This window comes from Callithrix jacchus, chromosome 2 (genome assembly GCF_049354715.1).
Source record: "Callithrix jacchus isolate 240 chromosome 2, calJac240_pri, whole genome shotgun sequence".
Taxonomy (NCBI): Eukaryota; Metazoa; Chordata; class Mammalia; order Primates; family Cebidae; genus Callithrix; species Callithrix jacchus.
The window spans coordinates 37570156-37591344 of NC_133503.1; the positions used below are offsets into that span (position 1 = coordinate 37570156).

Consider the following 21189-nt stretch of genomic DNA (forward strand, 5'->3'; position numbering starts at 1 on the left):
AGACTGTCTCTACAAAAAAATAAAATGAACCAGGTGTGATGGCACATGCCTGCAGTACTAGCTACTTAGGAGGCTGAGGCAGACGTCTCACTTGTGCCCAGGAATTCAAAGCTATGATCATGCGACTGTACTCCAGCCTGGGTGACAGAGACCCTGTCTCTATTTAAAAAAAAAAAAAAAACAAAAAAAACCTCAACTCCAGCCTCTTTAGAGGAGTCCAGGTAGAAGTCATCTCTCTCACCTCCACCTTCATTCCATTTTTCCAACTCTCTTAACAGCATTAGACTTTGAGGCAGACAATTTGGAATAACTTCAGAAAGGGATAAACGTCTGCTCTGAAATATTAGGAGTATCAATAAGCAAAGCAGAATGCCATGCTTAATAATACTTGCACTCACAAATACCTAACAGCTAAGGAGTTTATCAGGCCTGCTATACCTTTTTGGTTATACCCTGCGGGCAACAAGCTCAGTGCTTAGAAACAGCTCACCTTGTTGGAAAATTAAACTAGTAAGAACAAATTTACAGCTTTGACCCTCTTAAGGCCAAGTAGCTTAATTCTTTTCATGACGGCCCTTAACTACACTGATCATCTCACAAAAGGCCCAAACAGGAGAGAACAGCAAGGGCACTAGCCCTAAGGAGTCCCCACCCTTCAAAAACTCAGTCAGCTGCTCAACAGCAGGTCTCTTTCACTTTAGTGTCCCCAACAGATTCCACAGAGCCAAGTACGGCGTTGAGGAAATTAAGCTGAATGTCCTGCTAATAACTGTGGACTCACAGGGTTAGGGTGGAAGGGCAGCACAGTGAAATGGAAAGAACTTTGGCATCAGAGCTGGGTTTAAATCCTGGCTACACCAAACTTTTTAACCTCTGCCAAATCATTTAACCTTACTGAATCTTCTTCATCTGTAAAATGGGGGGGTAACAACTCTCTTACAGAGTTGACTGGATGAGATGATATTCCTGCTTTTACTAGTTTGAGGCCCTGAAAAAGCTTGCAGTGGCTAGGCAGGGTGGTTCACACCTGTAATCCCAGCATTTTGGGAGGCCAGGCTGGGTGGAGCACCTGAGGTCAGGAGTTCAAGACCAGCCTGACCAACATGGTGAAACTCCATCTCTACTAAAGACACACAAAAAATTGCTGGGCATAGTGGTGGGCACCTGTAATCCCAGCTACTCAGGAGGCTGAGGCAGGAGAATTGCTTGAACCGGGAGGTGGAGGCTGCAGTGAGCCAAGATCACGCCATTGCACTCCAGCCTGGGCAACAAGAATGAAACTCCATCTCAAAAAAATAAAACGAAAAGCTTGTGGCAATAGCTGTTTCTTCTGGATAGAAAACAGGCCTTGATGACTATATTAAAGAAAGAATATCAAATAAGATCGTGTATCTCAATGAGTGCAATATCACCCCAAAAGGGGTGAAAATAGATTTTTGGGGGAAAAAAGTTAGATATTAAATGCTTTGTGACCAACCAAAGGGCCACAATACAAAAACAGATACACAGTACATCTGTGGTATTAAAATTCCATTGGAGGTGGCCGGGCACAGTGGCTCACGCCTGTAATCCCAGCGCTTTGGGAGGTCGAGGCGGGCAGATCATGAGGTCAAGAGATGGAGACTGCCTTTTTTCCCTTTCCTGTTGCGAGGCGAGAGCTGCGCGAGGCGAGTGTCTCGGACGCTGTTTCTGGTTTTCATCATATAGACAGACCAGCCCTTCTGCAGAGATGGTCAACGTACCTAAAACCCGAAGAACCTTCTGTAAGAAGTGTGGCAAGCATCAGCCTCACAAAGTGACATAGTACAAGAAGGGCAAGGATTCCTTGTATGCCCAGGGAAAGAGGCGCTATGATCGGAAGCAGAGTGGCTACGGTAGGCAGACAAAGCCAATTTTCCGGAAGAAGGCTAAGACCACAGAGAAGATTGTGCTCCGGCTGGAATGTGTTGAGCCTAACTGCAGATCCAAGAGGATGCTGGCCATTAAGAGATGCAAGCATTTTGAACTGGGAGGAGATAAGAAGAGAAAGGGCCAAGTGATCCAGTTCTAAACTTTGGAATTTTTTCATTTAATATTGGAAAGAAAATGTTGAAGCTGTAGAAAAATTACCTGTAGGAAAATAAATACAGTGATATTCTTATGCAAAAAAAAAAAAAAAGAGAGAGATGGAGACTATCCTGGCCAACATGGTGAAACCCCATCTCTACTAAAAATACAAAAATTAGCTGGGCTTGGTGGCATGTGCCAGTAGTCCCAGCTACTCAGGAGGCTGAGGCAGCAGAAATGCTTGAACCCGGAAGGCGGAGATTGCAGTGAGCCGAGATCATGCCACTGCACATCAGCTTGGTGTCTGGCGACAGAGCGAGACTCTGTCTCAAAAAAAAATTAGCCAGGTGTGGTAGTAGACACCTGTAATCTCAGCTACTGAGGAGGCTGAGGCACAAGAATCACTTGAACCTGTGAGACAGAGGCTACAGTGAGCAGAGATCATGCAGAGATCACTACATTCCAGCCTGGACAACAGAGTAAGACTGCCTCTTAAAAAAAAAAAAAAAAAAAATCCATTGGAGAATAGACAATTGGGGAAAAAAAAGTCTCAAAATATTGTAATTAACAAAAGGTTGAAAAATAATTAGATGACCCTAAAGGATTGATTCTTAGATGAACCCTAAGGACAGAGTGTTCATTAATTTGTATAATGGTCATAGGTAGGGTAACCAACCTGTCCTGGTTTGCCCTAGACTTTCTTGCTTTTGGCACTGAAAGTCCCACATACAGAAATCCCTCTGTCCTGGGCAAATTGGGATGGTGGTCCACCCTCCTCATGAGGGAGATCAATGAAGGCATTCCCATTTCACAAATGAGGTGACACCAAGAAACACAGTGGTTGTCATGGATTTACAGCACTTCAACAGCATTCCTGAGGCAAGACTGGCTCTTTCCATTTGTCTAGTCCTATGATCAGAACTCTCTACCCCTGATTTCCACTTTGGCAGGAAATGTTACTCATGCATTGACTATGCCACTTCCCTCTCAACACCAAAGCCAAGGGGAGTAATCGGAGAATGAGGGCAGACATGACCAGCCAGCACAACCACACCCTTGTCTTATAGCCGGTGGAACCCCAAGTCTAGGCTGAACACAGTTCTGCTGCTACTGGATTCTGGGTAGAAATTTGCACAAGAAAGAATGCCCAGTATAAAACCTCAGTAGTTAGGAAAATTCCCTGAGGTTCTCCACGTGTGTCTGAGCAGCCTGGATCTTTTACAAGGTTTTTGTCCCAAAGATAAACTTAGTTATTGCTTATGCTAGAAATCAGGGATTGCCCAAAGCCTCACTCTGAATGGCAACAGGCTATTCTCCTACTCCCCTACTCAGCAGTGTAACCCTTGGTGAAAGTAAATGAAGAAAAGGGCAGGATATTCCCTCGTTAGACTACGTATAATTAAAATACAAGGCTCTCTGCTGCAGAAGACTAACGTTTGCAGTTTAAGACTGACTCAGAGAAGGATAAAATATTCATCCCCACTCAAAAAGAGAAAAGATTAGCTCCATAAGGATGGGTCTTCAAACTGACACCAAATCCAGGAGTTAGAGATGTGTGTGCTACAGAGCACAATCCAAGCCAGCTAGAGCCCTTGGAGAAATATCCCTAGGAATAGCAACCAAGGGACTAGCGTTGTAAGAACGTTCAGATTAGCGCTCCTGAAAAGAGGCTTTCTCCAAGGACTGGCAGACAGCCTCTGCAGCAGAGCTTCACTTAGGAAAGGACAGAAATGAAGGAAGAAAGACAAGGGGCAGTCTGACCAGGTCAGAGTATGAATTCGCACACATGTGAAAAAGAGAATCCAACTATTTCGAAAAAGGTACAACTTCCTTTTAGAGACTGTCATGTTCTTTTGAATATTTTCATTAATAGCACATCTTCATTCTTTGAGGGTGAAAACATTTATTACACCCCTGTGTCCCGAGAGCTTTCATGTGTATACCTAATTTAACCACCCTTCAAAATAAGTATTATTCCCACTTTTATGTAGAGGAACACTGAACCTCAGAGGTGAAGTAATTTGTCCAAGGTTATGTGGCCAATAAGTGGTAGACTCAGAATTAAAACTCACATTCACCACCCTCCAAAAATCTGTTATTTCTACTTCAAAAGAACCGTTAACTCATCTGAAGACAAATCAGGTGACAAGGTTGCTTACCCATGTCATTCGGGGATAAATATATGTAGGCTGTATGCAGTGGCTCACACCTGTAATCTCAACATTTTAGGAGGCCAAGGCAGGAGAATCGCTTAAGGTCAGGAATTCAAAAACAGCCTGGGTAACACAGCAAGACCCTGTCTCTACAAAAATTAAAATTACAAAATTAGCTGGGCCAGGTGGTACACCCCTGTAGTCCCAGCTACTCAGGAGGCTTTGGTGAGAGTATTAAACCCAGGAGTCCACGGTCGTAGTGAGCTATGATTATGCCACTGCACTCCAGCCTGAGCCACAGAGTGAGACCTCATCTCAAAAATATATATATATTGGGGGGGGCGGAATGGTTTAATAAGAAACTGATCTCTCACATGGTTCAAAAAGTTCTCTGAAAACAATTCCAGAAGTGGATTGTCAAAACTGCCTTGGACAACAGCCAAGTAACTTAGGCGATGCCACACTCAACTCCTACCACCTACACCTGCACCCACCACTCTAAAGGAGAACATTGGTGGATTAAGTTCCCACGTGCCTGTTATTTTAAAACCTATTTAGTTACCTTTCAGTTTCACTTAATTAGCCTTTTCTCCTGGCAATGAAACACACCAGGGCTCACAGGTGGCCTCAGTAGAGAAGTAATAGCTGGCCTTCAGAAAACAGGGAATGGGAAGTGGGAATCAAAGTATTAAGCAACTTTTCATTCCTGGACTGCCACGTCCTTACCAACATTTCTATCACCTGTAAAATGGGAGCAGAAAGTCTCTTCTATTGCCAATTTCATCAAAACAGCACATGTAATCATGAGCAGATTAAATTCACTAAACATCTGAAAAAAAGGTGAAATAAATCTGGTGTGGCAACATCATCTTGAAAACCCGAAGGCCACGTTCTCAACTAAAACCATAGACCAAGTTCTGACCCATGCTGTACCAATTTCAATTCCAATATCGTTACACTCTGACTCCCATCAAAATCCTACCCACCTCCGAATCTGGCTATACTTTTATCAGAAAAGAAAAAAACTTGGGTGGGGTGAGAGCTGAAAAGACAAACACAACAAAATATCTTTCACAGTGTCACCCAAAAAAAAATTAAAAAATAAAATAAACTGTTTATAGGCCACAGCAGTGGCTTACACCTGTAATCCCAGCACTTTGGGAGGCCGAAATGGGCAGAGCACCTGATGACGGGAGTTCAAGACCAGCCTAACACGGAGGAACCCCGTCTCTACTAAAAATACAAAATTAGACGGGCGTAGTGGCGCATGCCCGTAATCCCTGCTACTCAGAATGCTAAGGCAGAAGAATCAATCGCTTGAACCTGGGAGGCAGAGGTTGCAGTGAGCCGAGATCACACCATTGGACTCCAGCCTGAGCAACAAGAGCAAAACTCCGTCTCAAAAAACAATAAAATGTTTATAAACACATCAGTTTCTTCTCTTAGCAAATATAGAAGTTTCATTCTCCTCCTGTCTACTTAGTGTGGGTTGACTTAACCCCCTCATCTCTCAGAGCAGTTTATGGTTTTATTCAGGTTTATCGACATGGGCTTTAATCGAAGCCAGGCATTTAAAAATATTAGGAAACTGATCTTACATATATAGGTAGTCAAATATTTTTTAAAGACATCAAATGGCATTCTAATACCTCCGGTGCAAGGAAAATCCCAGCCCCAGCCTCACAGGTGTTAGCATTTCCCGATTCCTGGCTTTCCCCACTAAGAACCCCATCCCAGGAACTCATATATCAAGGCATTCTCTCCTGACTTCTGAAGCAAGGATTTTCAAAGCCAGGATTCTGGGACCACCTGAATGAGAACCACCTGGGGTAATAAGCGCTGCAGCTGCCCACGCACCACCTTATCCGAAATCCCTGGGGATGGAGTCCAAAGCTTAAGCACAAACCCTCTAAGCGATCTGAGAGAGAACACTAACCAAAATATGTAACATCTAAATGCAAATTTTCTATCTTCCAGGACAAAAGAAAACAAGCAACAGGAGAATGGCAATAATTCCACATGGGAGGAGACACACGGGTCTCGGAGATCAACACCCAAGCCACCCCTTTTTCGGACAGATATGGAAACTGAGGCCGGGAAAATGAAACAGGGAAGGACATTAAAAACATGCGGAGCCAAAGCCAATCTCGAATTTCCACGGCCTCATCTCCTGCCAATAAAGAGGTGAATGGAGACATTCTGAGTGCGAAAGGCAAGAAAGGTGGGCCTTAGGCAAGGAGCCCCGGGCCCCATGGACGACCCGCTTTGGAGACACTAGTGAGGATGTGTGGGTCCCGAGAACACTGCTGCGAAGACGCCGAGGCCGCCGGCAGGAGGTGGCCCAGGAAGCGCCCTGAGCCCCCCGCCCAACTCCAGGGCCGGGCGGCCCTCACCGCCCCTACCTTCGGCTTCCCGCAGCCGAGTGGCAGACACAACCCCCACAATTCCAGGCGGCCGCGGCGGCTACCAGCTCCCCCTGCGCAAACGCGGCGGCGACAGTCCGAGCCCGTGAGCTGGCTGCTGGTACGTCGCTCGCGGCCTCGCCCAATCGCGGGCCGCCAGAACAGCGCGCCGCGCCCCCGTCCGGCACCGAGTCGGGAGCCCCGCCCCTAGTACCGCCCTTCGCAGAGTCCTGCACGGGCTGCCCCCTTGCCCCTCCTCCGGGCGAGAAAGGGCTAAAGAGATGCCTGCACACCTGCTTCTGCTTCCAGGCTGGAACTGCAAGTTTCCTCTCTGATTTCCCAACAGCGTAATTTTTTTCTAGCGGAAGGACCTTCAGAAAGCAATCAGAGGGGTGCGGAGTAAAAATAAATCAAGTTCTTATGAGTCAGTTTGGGACAGAAGCCGAGAGTCTCGAGCAATAAAGTTTCTCGCAAATTCATGCAAAATAGGACACCTGTAAGTCACTCACTTTATATACTTGTGTATTGTGTAAATTTTTGACAAGGACCAATTATTTTAAAAACAGCATCAGGTGGCTGGGAGCGGTGGCTCACACCTGTAATCCCAGCACTTTCGGAGGTCGAGGTGTGTAGATCATTTGCGGCCATAAGTCCGAGACCAGCCTGGCCAACATGGTGAAACTCCGTCTCTACTAAATATACAAAAATTAATTGGGCGTGATAGCGGGCGCCTGTAATCTCAGCTACTGGGGAGGCTGAGGCAGGAGAATCACTTGAACCCAAGAGGCAGAGGTTGCAGTGAGCCAAAATCGTTCCACTGCACTCCAGCCTGGGTGACAAAGTGAGACTCTGTCTCAAAATATAATAAAATAAAGGTCACTTGCAGTTCTGATTTTTTATTTTAAGACAGGGTCTTGACGTGCCAGGCTCAAGGGATCCTCCCCCTCAGCCTCCAGTAGCTGGGACCACAGGCGCATGGCCCCGCTAATTTTTTTTTTTTTTTTTTAAGGGACAGGGTGTCGCTATGTTGCCCAGGCTGGTGTCAATGCAGTTCTAATTCTGCTTTACCATTGAATATGACATTTTCTGTGCCAAGTGCTGCATATACATTATATTTACTTATAACGTCCTCTGAGCAGAATGGCATCCCCTTTTTTATAAATGGGGAAGCTGAGGCTCAGAGAGGCTAAAGGAGTTATACAAAGTCATACAGTCAGGAAGTGGTAGAACTAGGAGTTCAAGCTTTTAGGTGCCTCCAAGGTCCTGTTCTCTTTACACTGTTCACCTTTAGACCTTCCCCTTGCCCAGACATGCTTAACCTGATGAGTAAAATGGCTGCCCCCTGCCGGGCTCGGTGGCTCATACCTGTAATCCCAGCACTTTGGGAGGCTGAGGAGGGTGGATCACAAGGTCAGGAGTTTGAGACCAGCCTGGCCAACATGGTGAAACCCCATCTCTATTAAAAATAGAAAAATTAGCTGGGTATGGTCGCAGGCGCCTGTAGTCCCAGCTACTCAGGAGGTTCAGACAAGAGAACTGCTTGAACCTGGGAGGTGGAGGTTGCAGTGAGCTGAGATCGCACCACTGCACTCCAGCTTGGACAACCGAGCAAGACTCTATCTCAAAAAAAAAAAGGCTCCCCAATTCTACCCTCAGAGCCCCAGTGATGCCTGGTCATTCATGAGTGGAGAAAAGGATAATCCAGACAAGCAGTGACCTCACCAAATGGCAATATTCCCCAATAGCAAACAACCTATCTATGGAGTTCTTTGCCTTTTCCATGTACTATGAGTTTCTAGTAGTCAATTTACCTTCTTGATTATGTTTACTTCAAGCAGATGGGAAACTGACTTCATAGCCACCAAGCAAACCTTGGTTAGTAATCTGGGAAGGGAGAACAAGCCCCTGGGCAGTAGTTCAGTGAATAGTGCCGGTTTATGAGAAGGGTCCAGATAAAACACCTGGGGCCTGAGTTAGAAAGAGACTAGCTCACTTTTCTCCTGGAACACACAGGAGACCAGTGAGAAGAACTGGGCCTAAGAATAATTCTAGCTTATGTCACTCCCTAGTACCATGAGGACAAATAATAAATGTTCAACAAATACCTATCTCATGAGTGATAAATTGCAGAATTAACATATAAATTGTAATTGAGACTGGCACAAGTTATAAAAAAGATATTAATAAAGTGCTACAAGAATAAGAGCCTTAAAAATAGAATAAGCTCAAATCTTATAATAGCATGAATAAATGAATGCTTGGGCCAAGAGAAGAGTCCAGCTGAACACAGCTGCCAGCGCTCAAAGCAGGGCTTGTCTTTCTCCTTGGGACAGATCTAACTAGCTCAAGTCTGTGGTAGGAAAGGGATAGTCTGCCTCCCATTCCCACCGCAGCCCCGGTCTTCAAACCTTGAAAAACCCTGCCTTGGTCTGAATGTTGGTGTTTCTCCTAAATTCGTAAGGTGGAACCTTATATCCAATGTGATAGTATTAAAAGGTGGCCAGGTTGAAGGGAGCTGCCTTGCCTCTTCTGCGATGGATCTCCGCTTCCACCATATGAAACTAAGGCAGCAAGGCACCATCTTTGAAACAGAAAGCAAGCTCTTACCAGCCCCTAAATCTGTTGGCACTTTGATCTTGGATTTCCGGGTCTCTAGAACAGTAAGCAGTACATTTCTATTTATAGATTCCACAGTCAAGGTTTTTGTTATAGTAGTCCCAGCAGACTAAGACATACCCTGGCAGAACTACCTTCTCAGAGGAAATTGCTCTGAAATCAAGCCTATTGAGCTGCTGAAGCCAGTGTGCAGGGTTGGACCTAAGAAGACAGCCTCTACTTACACAGCCCCCAAGCAAGGAGGCCCACTGTTTAGGTGAGAAGTTTTAAGTCCAGGGATCACAGTGGGTGCTGGGATTGTGATAGTCTCCTCTCTTTGTTTCCTTGTATAAGTCTTGGAACTGGGCAAAAGTAAGTTTAAAATTTTCTTTTGGGCCATGCGTGATGACTCATGCCTGTAATCCCAGCACTTTGGGATGCCGAGGTGGGTGGAATACCTGAGGTCAGGAGTTCAAGACCAGCCTGGTCAACATGGCAAAACCCCATCTCTACTAAAAAATATAAAAATTAAAGTCAGGCACAGTGGCTCACACGTGTAATCTCAGCACTTTGGGAGGCAGAGGTGGGCAGATCATGAGGTCAGGAGATCAAGACCATCCTGGCCAACATGGCGAAACCCTGTCTATGCTAAAAATACAAAAATTAACTGGGGCTGGTGGTGTGTGAATGTAATCCCAGCTACTCAGGAGGCTGAGGCAGGAGAATCGCTTGAACTGGGGAGTCAGAGGTCACAGTGAGCCGAGATCACGCCATTGCACTCCAGCCTGGCGACAGAGCAAGACTGCCTCTCAAAAATAAATAAATAAATAAAATACAAAAATTAGCGAGCCATAGTGGCGGGCACCTGTAATTCCAGCTACTTGGGAGGCTGAGACAGGGAGAATTGCTTGAACCTGGGAGGCAGAGGTTGCAGTGAGCCAAGATCATGCCACTGCACTCCAACCTGGGTGACAGAGTGAGACTCTGTCTCAAAAAAAAAAAAAGAAAGACTCCAGCCTGGGTGACACAGCAAAACTGTCTCAAAAAATAATAATAATAAAGAAATCAGTCTTGTTTTTAAAAAAAAAAAAAAAAAAAGCCAGGTGTGGTGGCTCATGCCTGTAATCCAAGCACTTTGGAGGCCAAGGCAGGCGGATCACCTGAGGTCAGGAGTTCAAGACCAGCCTGACCAATATGGTGAAACCCTGTCTTAAAAAAAAAAAAAAATTCCAGATTCTCCCCAGACACCGAGGATGGGATCACGGCACCCCGAACCCTCCTCCTGCTGCTCTTGGGGGCCCTGGCTGTGGCTCTGAGACCTGTGGGGCAACGCTCCGAGTGGGAGTGGGGAGCTGCAGGCGCTGTGGATGGAGCAGGAGGGGCTGGAGTATTGGGACTGGGAAACAGTGACCCTCAAGGCCAATGCACAGACTCACCTAGGGAACCTCTGGGGACCCTGCTCCGCTACCACAACCCGAGTGAGGCCGGATCTCACACCCTCCAGACGACCTATGGCTGCAACCTGGGGCCTGATGAGCACCTCCTCCATGGGTATTACCAACATGCCTTTGATGGCAAGGATTACATTGCCCTGAATGAGTACCTGTGCTCTTGGACAGAGGCTGACATGACTGCTCAAATCACCCAGCTCAAGTTGGAGGCCGCGCATGCAGAAGGGCTCAGGGCCTACCTGGAGGGCATATACCTGAAGTGGCTCCACAGACACCTGGCCAAGGGGAAGGAGACACTGCAGCATGCGGACCCCCCAAAGACACATGTGACCCATCACCCTGTCTCTGACCATGAGGCCACCCTGAGGTGCTGGGCCCTGGCTTCTACCCTGCGGAGATCACACTGACCTGGCAGAGGGATGGGAAGGACCAAACTCAGGACACCGAGCTTGTGGAGACCAGGCCAGCAGGGGATGGAAACTTCCAGAAGTGGGCAGCTGTGGTGGTGCCTTCTGGAGAAGAGCAGAGATACACGTGCCATGTGCAGCATAAGGGATTGCCCGAGCCCCTCACCCTGAGGTGGGAGCCGTCTTCCCAGCCCACTGTCCCCATCGTGGGCATCATTGCTGACCTGGTTGTCTTTGGAGCTATGGCCATTGGAGCTGTGGTCACTGCTGTGATCTGGAGGAGGAAGAGCTCAGGTGGAAAAGGAGGGAGCTACTCTCAGGCTGCATGCAGGGACAGTGCCCAGGGCTCTGATGTGTCTCTCACGGCTTATAAAGCCTGAGACAGCTGCCTCGTGTGGGTTTGAGATGCAAGATTTCTTCACGCCTCACCTTTCTGACTTCAAGAGCCTCTGGCATCTCTTTCTGTGAAGGCATCTGAATGTGTCTGCGTTCCTGTTAGCATAATGTGAGGAGGTGGAGAGACAAATCCCCCCATGTCCACTGTGACCCCTGTCCCCACGCTGACCTGTAGTCCCTCCCCAGTCATCTTTCCTATTCCAGAGAGGTGGGGCTGAGCATCTCCATCTCTGTCTCAACTTCATGGTGCACTGAGCTGCAACCTCTTACTTTCTTACTGAAAATAAGAATTTGAATATAAATTTTTTTTTCTCAAATATTTGCCATGAGAGGTTGATGGGTTAATTAAATAAGTTAATTCCTAAAATTTGAGAGAGAATATAGAGACCTGAGAACCTTCCAAAAAAAAATTCGTTTTAAATATCTAAACAACAGGCTAAAAACCATCTCCCTCTTGCAGTTCTGTTGGAGAGTTTCTAGATTCTCCATTCCACTCTCCAGAAGAGCAAAGGAAGGCTTGGAAGGGTAGAGAGCCTGAGGAATCACCTTCAACCCAGCCACCATCAATCAAATCAAAGGAAACCACAGCACCCACCCCCAGAGCCCTGGCTAGGCAGAGATTTATACGATCAATTTGGCCTTTTTCAACAAGCAGAATGTGTTGAGTAGATCATTTCTCCTCTGATCAGCCTTTCTCAATTAATCTCCCACAAGCCTCATACCCTGTTGTGTGAAAGCATTCCTGGCATCAGGAATTGGCTCCCTGCTCTCTCTGGATGGGCCTCAAATGTTGAGTGGGGAGCAGGAGCCCTCACTCTGTCTCGGGACTACTGACCTGCTTCCTCCCCTCCGCCCCTTCCTCTTTGCCCACCCAGCTTTCAGAACACACCTCAGATCCTGCTGCCAGGAGTCCCTTCTGGACTGCAGACATTTTATTCACTTGAACATGAACACCAAGCCAGCCATTGGCTGTGGGGATACAACTGTGAAACAGTCCTACTGGTTCTTACCCTTGAAGAGCTCAGGGTCAAATGAGAGACACAGAAATGTAAACAGAGCAAAACAGCCTGGCAAGCACCATTTAACAGAAATATTAAAGGGCTAGGTGCAGTAATTCATGCCTGTAATCCCAGCACTTTGGGAGGCTGAGGTGGGCAGATCACCTGAGGTCAGGAATCGAGACCAGCCCCTGACCAACATGGAGAAACCCTGTCTCTACTAAAAATACAAGAATTAGCCAGGTGTGGTGGCACACGCCTTTAATCCCAGCTTCTCAGGAGGCTAAGGCAGGCGAATCTCTTGAATCCAGGAGGCAGAGGTTGCAGTGGGCCGAGATCATGCCATTGCACTCCAACCTGGGCAACAAGCATGAAACTCAGTCTCAAAAAAAAAAAAAAAAAAAAAGCTCCATTGTACAACAGTGCTTGTGAGGTCCTGAAAGGCAGTACAAGGGCAGGGGTGTGAAGCCAGAGCACTCAGCATTCCCAGAAAAGCTAAGTCAAGCAGCCAACATAGAAGAAGCAGGAAGCTAAGGGGCATTCCAGGGGAAATCAAGAGGTACTGCTCCCGAATCAGATTTCTCCACTGCCTGGGCTGCACTCAGTTGGAGTGGGTTGCCACGGCCAGGGCAAGGCAGAGACCAGATGTTCTCTACTGTAGGACCCAAGCAGCACCTCAGCAGCTTCTTCACGACAGTCAAGAATTCTAGATCTCTCCACCCCAAGGGGCTTCAAGGACTATAGTAACTATGCTTTTCTCTGTCTCTGGCTTATTTCTAAAAACCTCAGAAGCAAAAAAGTGCCAGGGCAGGGGTGCGGGGAGGGAAGGAAGCATTTCCAGCCCCTGTCAAAGGGATGTGAGGGTTCTAGATGGCAGCCTCCCACCTGCTGGAAGGCTTTGGCAGCTCCAAGGGGCTTGGACCAGAAGAAGGTCAATAAATTTAAGCTGTGTTTGCTCTCAGCTAAACAAGCCTTTTCAGGTTCAAAGGAAAAACACTCAAAAGAAGAGACCCAGAAGATAGACAAGATTTCAAAGTGTTCTCACCAAACAGCTTCCCACTGAGGCCAAAGCAAAGCCCCAAGAACCATGACTCTGTCTCCAGAAGCACCTTCACCCACACACCTATTAATGTACACAGACACCTGACACCAGTGCACTGCCTGCAGACACCCACAAAAGCACAGAATCACAGGAATCCATACACAGGGCAGACACAGCCACAGCCCTGTCCCAGTTATCTACTGCTGCATAACAAAGCATCCCTAACTTGGTAGCTTAAAACAACAATAATTTATTTAGCAGTTTGGACAAACCTTAGCAGGGAAGAGTTGACTCTGTTCCATACACTGTCAGCTAGGGTGGCCCGACAACAGCAAGATGCTCGCCCTCATGGCTGGCAATTGACGATGGCTGCCGGTTGAAACCTCAGCTGGTGCTGTCAGCTAGGACACTGACAAGTGGCCTCTCCAAATAGCTGCTTGGCCCCCTCACAGCTTGGTGGCTGGTTTCCAAGAATGAGCATCCCAAGAGAACATGGCATAAAAGTATGTGGTATTTTTATGATCTAGCCTCAGAAGTCCCATAGCATCACTTCTGCTGTACTCTATTGGTTGAGTGAGTCACAAAGGTCAGTCCACATTCAAGGAGAAAGAGAACCCACCTCTCATTGAGAGGAGTATTAATATCCTCTTGTAAAGAGAACATGCTGAATGGGCTGTATCCTGGCAGACACTTCTAGAAAATACAGTTTTCCACAGCCCTGGCATACACACTTACACACATGAACACAGCTTACACATTCAGACTCATACAACACACAGACATGTTTATACATATAAATTAAAACATTCTGCATTCACTTACATGAACACTCACACAAAGATATGCACATGACTACAGGTATATTATTTACATAATTTTACAACTAGGTATGTATAATCAGACATGCCGACATACACATATAGAGTAGCCTTGAAAACTCTAAGAGACCCTAAAGAAATCAGGCTGGGCTGGGCACAGTGGCTGACACTTGTAATCTCAGCACTTTGGAGGCTGAAGCGAGTGGATCATAAGATCAGGAATTCGAGACCAGCCTGGCCAACATGGTGAAACCCTGTCTCTACTAAAAATACAAAAATTATCCAGGCTTGGTGGCACATGCCTGTAGTCACAGCTACTTGGGAGGCTGAGGCAGGAGAATTGCTTGAACCTGGGAGGCGGAGGTTGCTGTGAGCCGAGATCGCACCATTGCACTCCAGCCTGGGTAACGAGTGAAACTCCGTCTCAAAAAAAAAAAAAAAAAAGAAAGAAATCAAGCTGGAAGGCTGGGCACAGTGGCTCATGCCTGTAATCCTAGCACTCTGGGAGCCAAGGTGGGTGGATCACTTGAGGTTGGGAGTTCAAGACCAGCCCGACCAACATGGAGAAACCCTGTCTCTACTAAAAATACAAAATTAGCTGGGTGTGGGGAAGTATACCTGTAATTCTAGCTACTCGGGAGGCTGAGGCAGGAAAATTGCTTGAGCCCAGGAGGCAGAGGTTGCAGTGAGCTGAGATCTCGCCATGGCACTCCAGCCTGGGCAACAAGAGCAAAACTCCATCTCAAAAAAACAAAAAAGAAATCAGGCTGGGGAAGATGGCGTATGTATCAGCTGTCCCCTCCCCCTCCTCCATTTTTCTACCAAGAATTCATACCTACAAAAGTATGAGTGTGAAATGCAGAATTTACCAAAGGTATCATAGGGATGATGGAGGAGGGTAATACCACACTCCCCAAGCAAACAACTTGAAAGCCCGTAGGAGCAGTCTTCTCCCCTCAGGTCCCTCTCCCGCCCAGTATTGCCTCCATGGATCACTTTTTACCTCCTCTTTCCCTTGCACCACAGCTGTTCAGCCAGTTTACATTTCCCTCTTCTGAATTCTCCCTCAAGCTTCCAAATTCCTCACCGCTTTATTATACAGAGCAGTTCAGATTTGCTTAGCCCCATGATAAAGGGTTAATGTAAAGACAGATATCAGATGTAAAGGAGGCGACTCTCCCTCTCATGGGCCACTTGTTCTCTCACTCTTGTCATCTGTATCACACCAAGATGTCTGACTGGCCAAGAGGAATTAACTCTATATTCCAAATTTGGGCCGAGCCAGGTTGTCTGGTGACATAGTTTGGATATTTGTCCCCACCTAAATCTCCTGTTGCAATGTAATCCCCTCTGTTGGAGGTGGGGCCTGGTGGCAGTCTTTGGGTCATGGGGGCAGATCTCCCATGGCTTGGTGCTGTCCTCACCATAGTGAGTAAGTTCTCACGAGATCTAAGTGTTTAAGTGTGTCGCACCTCCCCCCACCTTGCTCTTGCTTTTGCCATGTGGCGTGCCTGTTCCTGCCTCACCTTCTTCCATGAGTAAAAGCTGCCTGAGGCCTCCCCGGAAGCTGAGCAGATGCCAGTGCCATGCTTGTACAGCCTGCAGAACAGTGAGCCAATTAAATCTCTTTCTTTTAAAGTTACCCAATCTCAGGTATTTCTTTATAGCAATGCAAGAAGGGCCTAATACAACTAGAATTGTTCATTGTAGTCTTCACCACCACCCCCCTCACCCCTGCCCAACCTGGAAGAGTCCTATAAACCAAGCCATTGCAGGCCTGTGTGGACCCCCATTCCTGGTCCAATCTACACCTACCCCGCCACAAGAGCCAATGCGGTTTCCTCAGCCAGGGAGCTACAGAAGGGATGGATGGTATCTGCTGTAAGAAAATCCTGAGCACGGTGAGTGCAGTAACTGACCACAGCAGCACAGTCCTTGGTGAGCAAGCCAATCATGGGAGAATCCTTCTCTCTGCTGACACTGTCTCTAACGAAGGTTCCCACATGCCAGAGCTCTGGGACAGTGGAGAATAAAGATTGCTGTGCAGCCTGTTCAGAACATTAGAAAATCGAAGCCAATATAATTGTCCGCAGAGAACCTGAATTTGGAATTCTGTAGCAGTTAAGACAACTTTGAAATCAGACAGGGCCAAGTCCTTACTGCCTCTCACTAGCTAAGCAAGTCACTCAACTCTAACCAGCCTTAGAGACTAGCTTTCTCATCTGTAAAATGGAGATGATATTAGTACTTATCTCAACCATTGTTATGGAGATTAAATGAGATAATAACAAGTAAAGCATTCAGCCTAGTGCCTGGCACACAGGAAGTTCTGAATATATCTTAGCTATTTTTTTATTTCTTATTTTTTGAGACAGAGTTTTGCTCTTGCGGCCCAGGCTGCAGTGCAATGGTGCAATCTCGGCTCACTGCAACCTCTGCCTCCCAGGTTCAAGTGATTCTCCTGCTCAGCCTCCCAAATAGCTGATTTTGCAGGCATGCGCCACCACACCTGGCTAATTTTTTGTATTTAGTAGAGACAAGGTTTCACCATGTTGGTCAGGCTGGTCTCGAACTCCTGACCTCAGGTGATCCACCCACTTTGGCCTCCCAAAGTGCTGGGGTTACTGGCAGGAGCCACCGTGCCCAGCCTATCTTAGCTATTATTAGTACTACTCTTTTCTGTGCCATTGGCTACACAGACATTGTGCTAGAAGCTGGGCAAAGTTAAATCACACACGTGTGGGTACTTACAAACTCACACAGGGGATTCTGCTTTATATCCCTACTTAACATTACAAACAATGACCTCACTCTCAGACCTACACACACATTATACATCATGCCCAGCTTATATGGATGCTTTCATGAAAAGGTTGAAAGAAGAGTTATTACTCAGGTAGACAAACTCTCCCTCCAGTTAAAAATGAGACACACCGGAAATGAGACACACCAGTATGGGAATATTTCTGGACCAGATAATTTGGGGGACTTTTCTGGGGAAAGGATTACTGCATCCCCTGAGTTGAAGGAGGATGACAGGTTGAATGTGGTTTTTCTCAGAAGCGTCTTTATTACTCTACATATTGGTGCACACAACAGGCTGACTCAGGCAACAAGAGGTTGGCCACATGCAACTAATCATTCTTGTTTGTTTAGTTATTGCGGCTTCCCATTTTCCCGTGGCCTCTGCAGAGATGCCCAGGGTGAGAGATATTAGCTCCAAGATCATTATGGAATTATGAGACCAATCGAACCATCATTAGAGCCACTGTTGGGAATAAATATTCCTCAGGTAGGACTGGGTTGCATAGCCATAGGAATCCGGCTTCATTCTCCTAACTCCTGCTTCTCAGGAACTGGTAGGGGTAAGAGCTGGGGACCGGAGCAAGGTTGAGGGGCCCTTCTCCAGAGCAGGGGATCTAAGGACCATGGCTTTGTCTACACCTCACCCTGGGCTACAATGCCAATAATAGCCTAATGTTAAACAGAACATTACAGTTCATAAAGTTTGCTCACATTCCTTATGCTATTTAATTCTCATAGGAATCCCGTGAGATAACCGTTTTATTGCCCCTCATTAGCCAAAAAGGAAACTGAAGTTCAAACGCACTGAGAGATGCAACATATCCCTGGGCCCTTGACAGCCCCAAATTGGAATGTGTGGACCGAAGTGCTCCCTAAGGGTCCAGGAAGCCCTCAGCCTTGATTTAGCTCCAAATCTAATACTTTCATATTACAAATAGGTCAGATTCCACCTGCCAGAGTGTGTCCATTAGTTAACAGATTTATTGAGTTCATGTACTGGGTGCTGTGCTACACACTGGGAATACAATCGTGAGTGAAGAGACTATTAAGATGGCCTCCAGTTCTTTGCCACTCCCGTCCTCAGGAGGTGAGGCATCTTTTGTCACCCTTTGAATCTAGGCTGGCCTGTGACTGCTTTGACCAATAGAGTACAGAAGAGGTGATGCTATCCAGTCATGAGCCTAGTCTTTTCTTTTTTTAGACAGGGAGTCTGTCGCCCAGGCTGGGGTGAAATGGAGTGATCTCGGCTCACTTCAACCTCCACTTCCCAGGTTCAAGCAATTCTTCTGCCTCAGCCTCCTGAGTAACGGGATTACAGGTGTGCACCACCGTGCCCAGCTAATTTTTGTATTTTTAGCAGAGACGGGTTTTCACCACGTTGGCCAGGCTGGTTTCACACTCCTGACCTCAAGTGATCTGCCCACCTCGGCCTCCCCAAATGCTGGAATTACAGGTATAAGCCACCGCACTGCAATCAGCCTAGTCTTTAAGTGCTTCCACTTTGGTCCCTTGGATCCCTTAGCCACTCTGTAATAACTCCAACCACCTTGACAGAGTGTAGAAAGGGAGAGGGGCCTGGCTGAGAGCAGCTTTCCAGTCTCCTGCTAAAGCACCAGACATGTGAGTGAAGCCTCCTTAGATCTTCCAAACCACACCACTCTGTAGATGGTGTGCCAGGGAGAGGTCCCAGTCAATATCACATAGGACAGAAGAACTTCCTAGCTAAACCCTTCCTCAATTCCTGACCCACAAAATCATGACATACAATAAAATGGTTGCTTCAGTCCATGGATTGACAAACTTTTCCTATAAAAGAACAGCTAGGCTGAGCATGGTGGCTCATGCCTGTAATTTCAGCACTTTGTGAGGCCAAGGTGGGCAGATCACCTCAGGTCAGGAGTTTGAGACCAGCCTGGCCAACATGGTGAAACCCCCGGCTCTACTAAAAATAAAAAAATTACCTGGATATGGTGGCACACACCTATAATCCCAGCTATTCGGGAGGCTGAGGCAGGAGAATCGCCTGAAACGGGAAGGCAGAGGTTGAAGTGAGCCAAGATCACGCTACTGAACTCAACCCTGGGCAACAGAGCAAGACTGTCTCAAAAATAAATAAATACATAAAAATAAAAGACCAGATAGTCTTTATGGGCCACATACCATATCTGTCACATATTGTTCTTGTTTTATCTTGCATTGGGTTTTTTTTTTTACAACCCCTTAAAAAAGTTTTTTTTTTTAATTCTTAATTTGCCAGCTATACAAAAAAAAAGACCATGAGCCTGGCACCGTGGCTCATGCCTGTAATCCCAGAACTTTGGGAGGCCAAGGCAGTTCAATCACTTGAGGTCAGGAGTTCAAGACCAGCCTGGCCAACATGGTGAAACCCCTCGCGACTTAAAATACAAAAATTTAGCCAGGTGTGGTGGTGCACTCCTATAATTCCAGCTACTCTGGAAACAGAGGCAGGAAAATCACTTGGACCCAGGAGGCAGAAGTTACAGTGAGCCGAGATCGCACCACTGCACTCAAACCTGGGCAATAGAGCAAGACTCGTCTCAAAAAACAAAACCAAAAACAGACTGTGGGCTAGATCTAGTAGATGAGTCCTATTTCATCAGCTTGTTTTAATCCATACAGGTATTGGGTAGTTTATAACCTAGCAATAGCTAGCCAGATCTGTTCCTTTTTTCAGGAAGCTAAAATTCTGCATATAACACAGGCATAAAACAAAAAATAAATAATAATTAGTAATTAATCAAATTACTACACATAAAGGAGATAAGCCAGGTGCTATGGGACTTAATGTCATTGGGGGCTCCAGGAAAGGCTTCCCTCAGAATCCAGCACTTACAGGTGAGACTTGAAGGATCACTTGAAGTTTGCAGATTAAGAAAAGGAGAGAAAAATACAGTGGCTCAGCCATTTTGGCCCAATGTGGAAATTTCTGAAAGCAATGCTTTCAGAGCTGTCTACTGGATTGACCAAGAGCCTGAATCACATTTGACTTATTCCTCTGCCCAATTCTGCTTCTGTTTCCTTCTTTTTACAGGTGTTGTTCCACAGTAAACATCTTGAACTGTCTCAGTTCCTGCCTCCAGAGAACCCAACCTGTGATGCAGGCAAAAAACAAAAAGAGAATTTTTTTTTAATTATTATTTTTTGAAACAGAGTCTTACTCTGTGTTGCCCAGGCTGGAGTACAGTGGCAGGATCTCACTGAGTAGCTGGGATTACAGGCATGCACCCCCATGCCCAACTAATTTTGTATTTTTAGTGAGAAGAAATGGGGTTTTGCCAGGTTAGCCAGGCTGGTCTCGAGTTCCTGACCTCAAGTGATCCGCCCACCTTCGCCTCCCAAAGTGCCAGGATTATAGGCGTGAGCCACCACACCTGGCCGAAAAGAGAATTTATTGACTCATGCACAGTCATGCATTGCTTAGTGACTGGAATACATTCTGAGAAATGTGTCTTTAGGCAATTTTGTCTGTGCAAACATCATAGAGTATATTTACACAAATCTAGATGGTATAGCCCAGGGGTCCACAGCCACAGACTGGTACTACTCCATGGCCTGTTAGAAACCGGGCCTCACAGGAGAATGGCTTGACCCAGGAAGAGGAGGTTGTAGTGAGCCCAGATTGCTCCACTGCACTCCAGCCTGGCAACAGAACAAGACTCCATCGAAAAAAAAGAAAGCTAGAAGTGGGGAAGCGGAAAGGGGGAAGAGGGAAGGGGGAAGGGGGAAAGGGGAAGGGGGAAGGGGAAGAAGGAGAAGAAGAAAAAGTAGGGAGGGAGGAAGGAAGGAAGGAAAGAAGGAGGGAAGGAAGAAGGGAAGGAAAGAAAGAGAGAGAAGAAAAAAAAAAAAAAAGAAACCAAGAGAGAAAAGAAAAAAAAAAAAAAGAAACCGTGCCTCACAGCAGGAGGTAAGCAGCAGGTTAGCAAGCAAAGCTTCATCCGTATTTACAGCCCCTCCCCATTGTTCACGTTACTGCCTGAGCTCCGCCTCCTGTCAGATCAGCTGCGGCATTAGATGCTCACAGGAGCACGAACCATATTGTGAACTGTGCATGCAAG

The 21189-nt window shown here is 46.6% G+C and overlaps 1 protein-coding gene and 2 pseudogenes across 3 annotated transcripts in view; 2 read left to right on the plus strand and 1 right to left on the minus strand.

Annotated features, from left to right (window-relative positions):
• SIL1 (SIL1 nucleotide exchange factor) overlaps positions 1-13904 on the minus strand; it is a 243705-nt gene extending 229801 nt beyond the window's left edge. The window contains exon 1 of one of the 3 annotated variants that reach the window (XM_035285917.3): positions 13763-13904. The gene's annotated coding sequence lies outside the window, so the exon portion shown is untranslated. Of the gene's footprint in view, positions 1-6601; positions 6702-6894; positions 6951-13762 lie in introns of those variants that run through there. The other 2 variants (XM_078360555.1, XM_008985639.5) reach the window with 2 other exon arrangements.
• LOC108589654 (large ribosomal subunit protein eL42-like) lies at positions 1637-2167 on the plus strand (annotated as a pseudogene).
• On the plus strand, positions 10442-11519 carry LOC100390095 (class I histocompatibility antigen, Gogo-B*0103 alpha chain pseudogene; annotated as a pseudogene).
• Positions 13905-21189: the final 7285 nt, after the last annotated feature.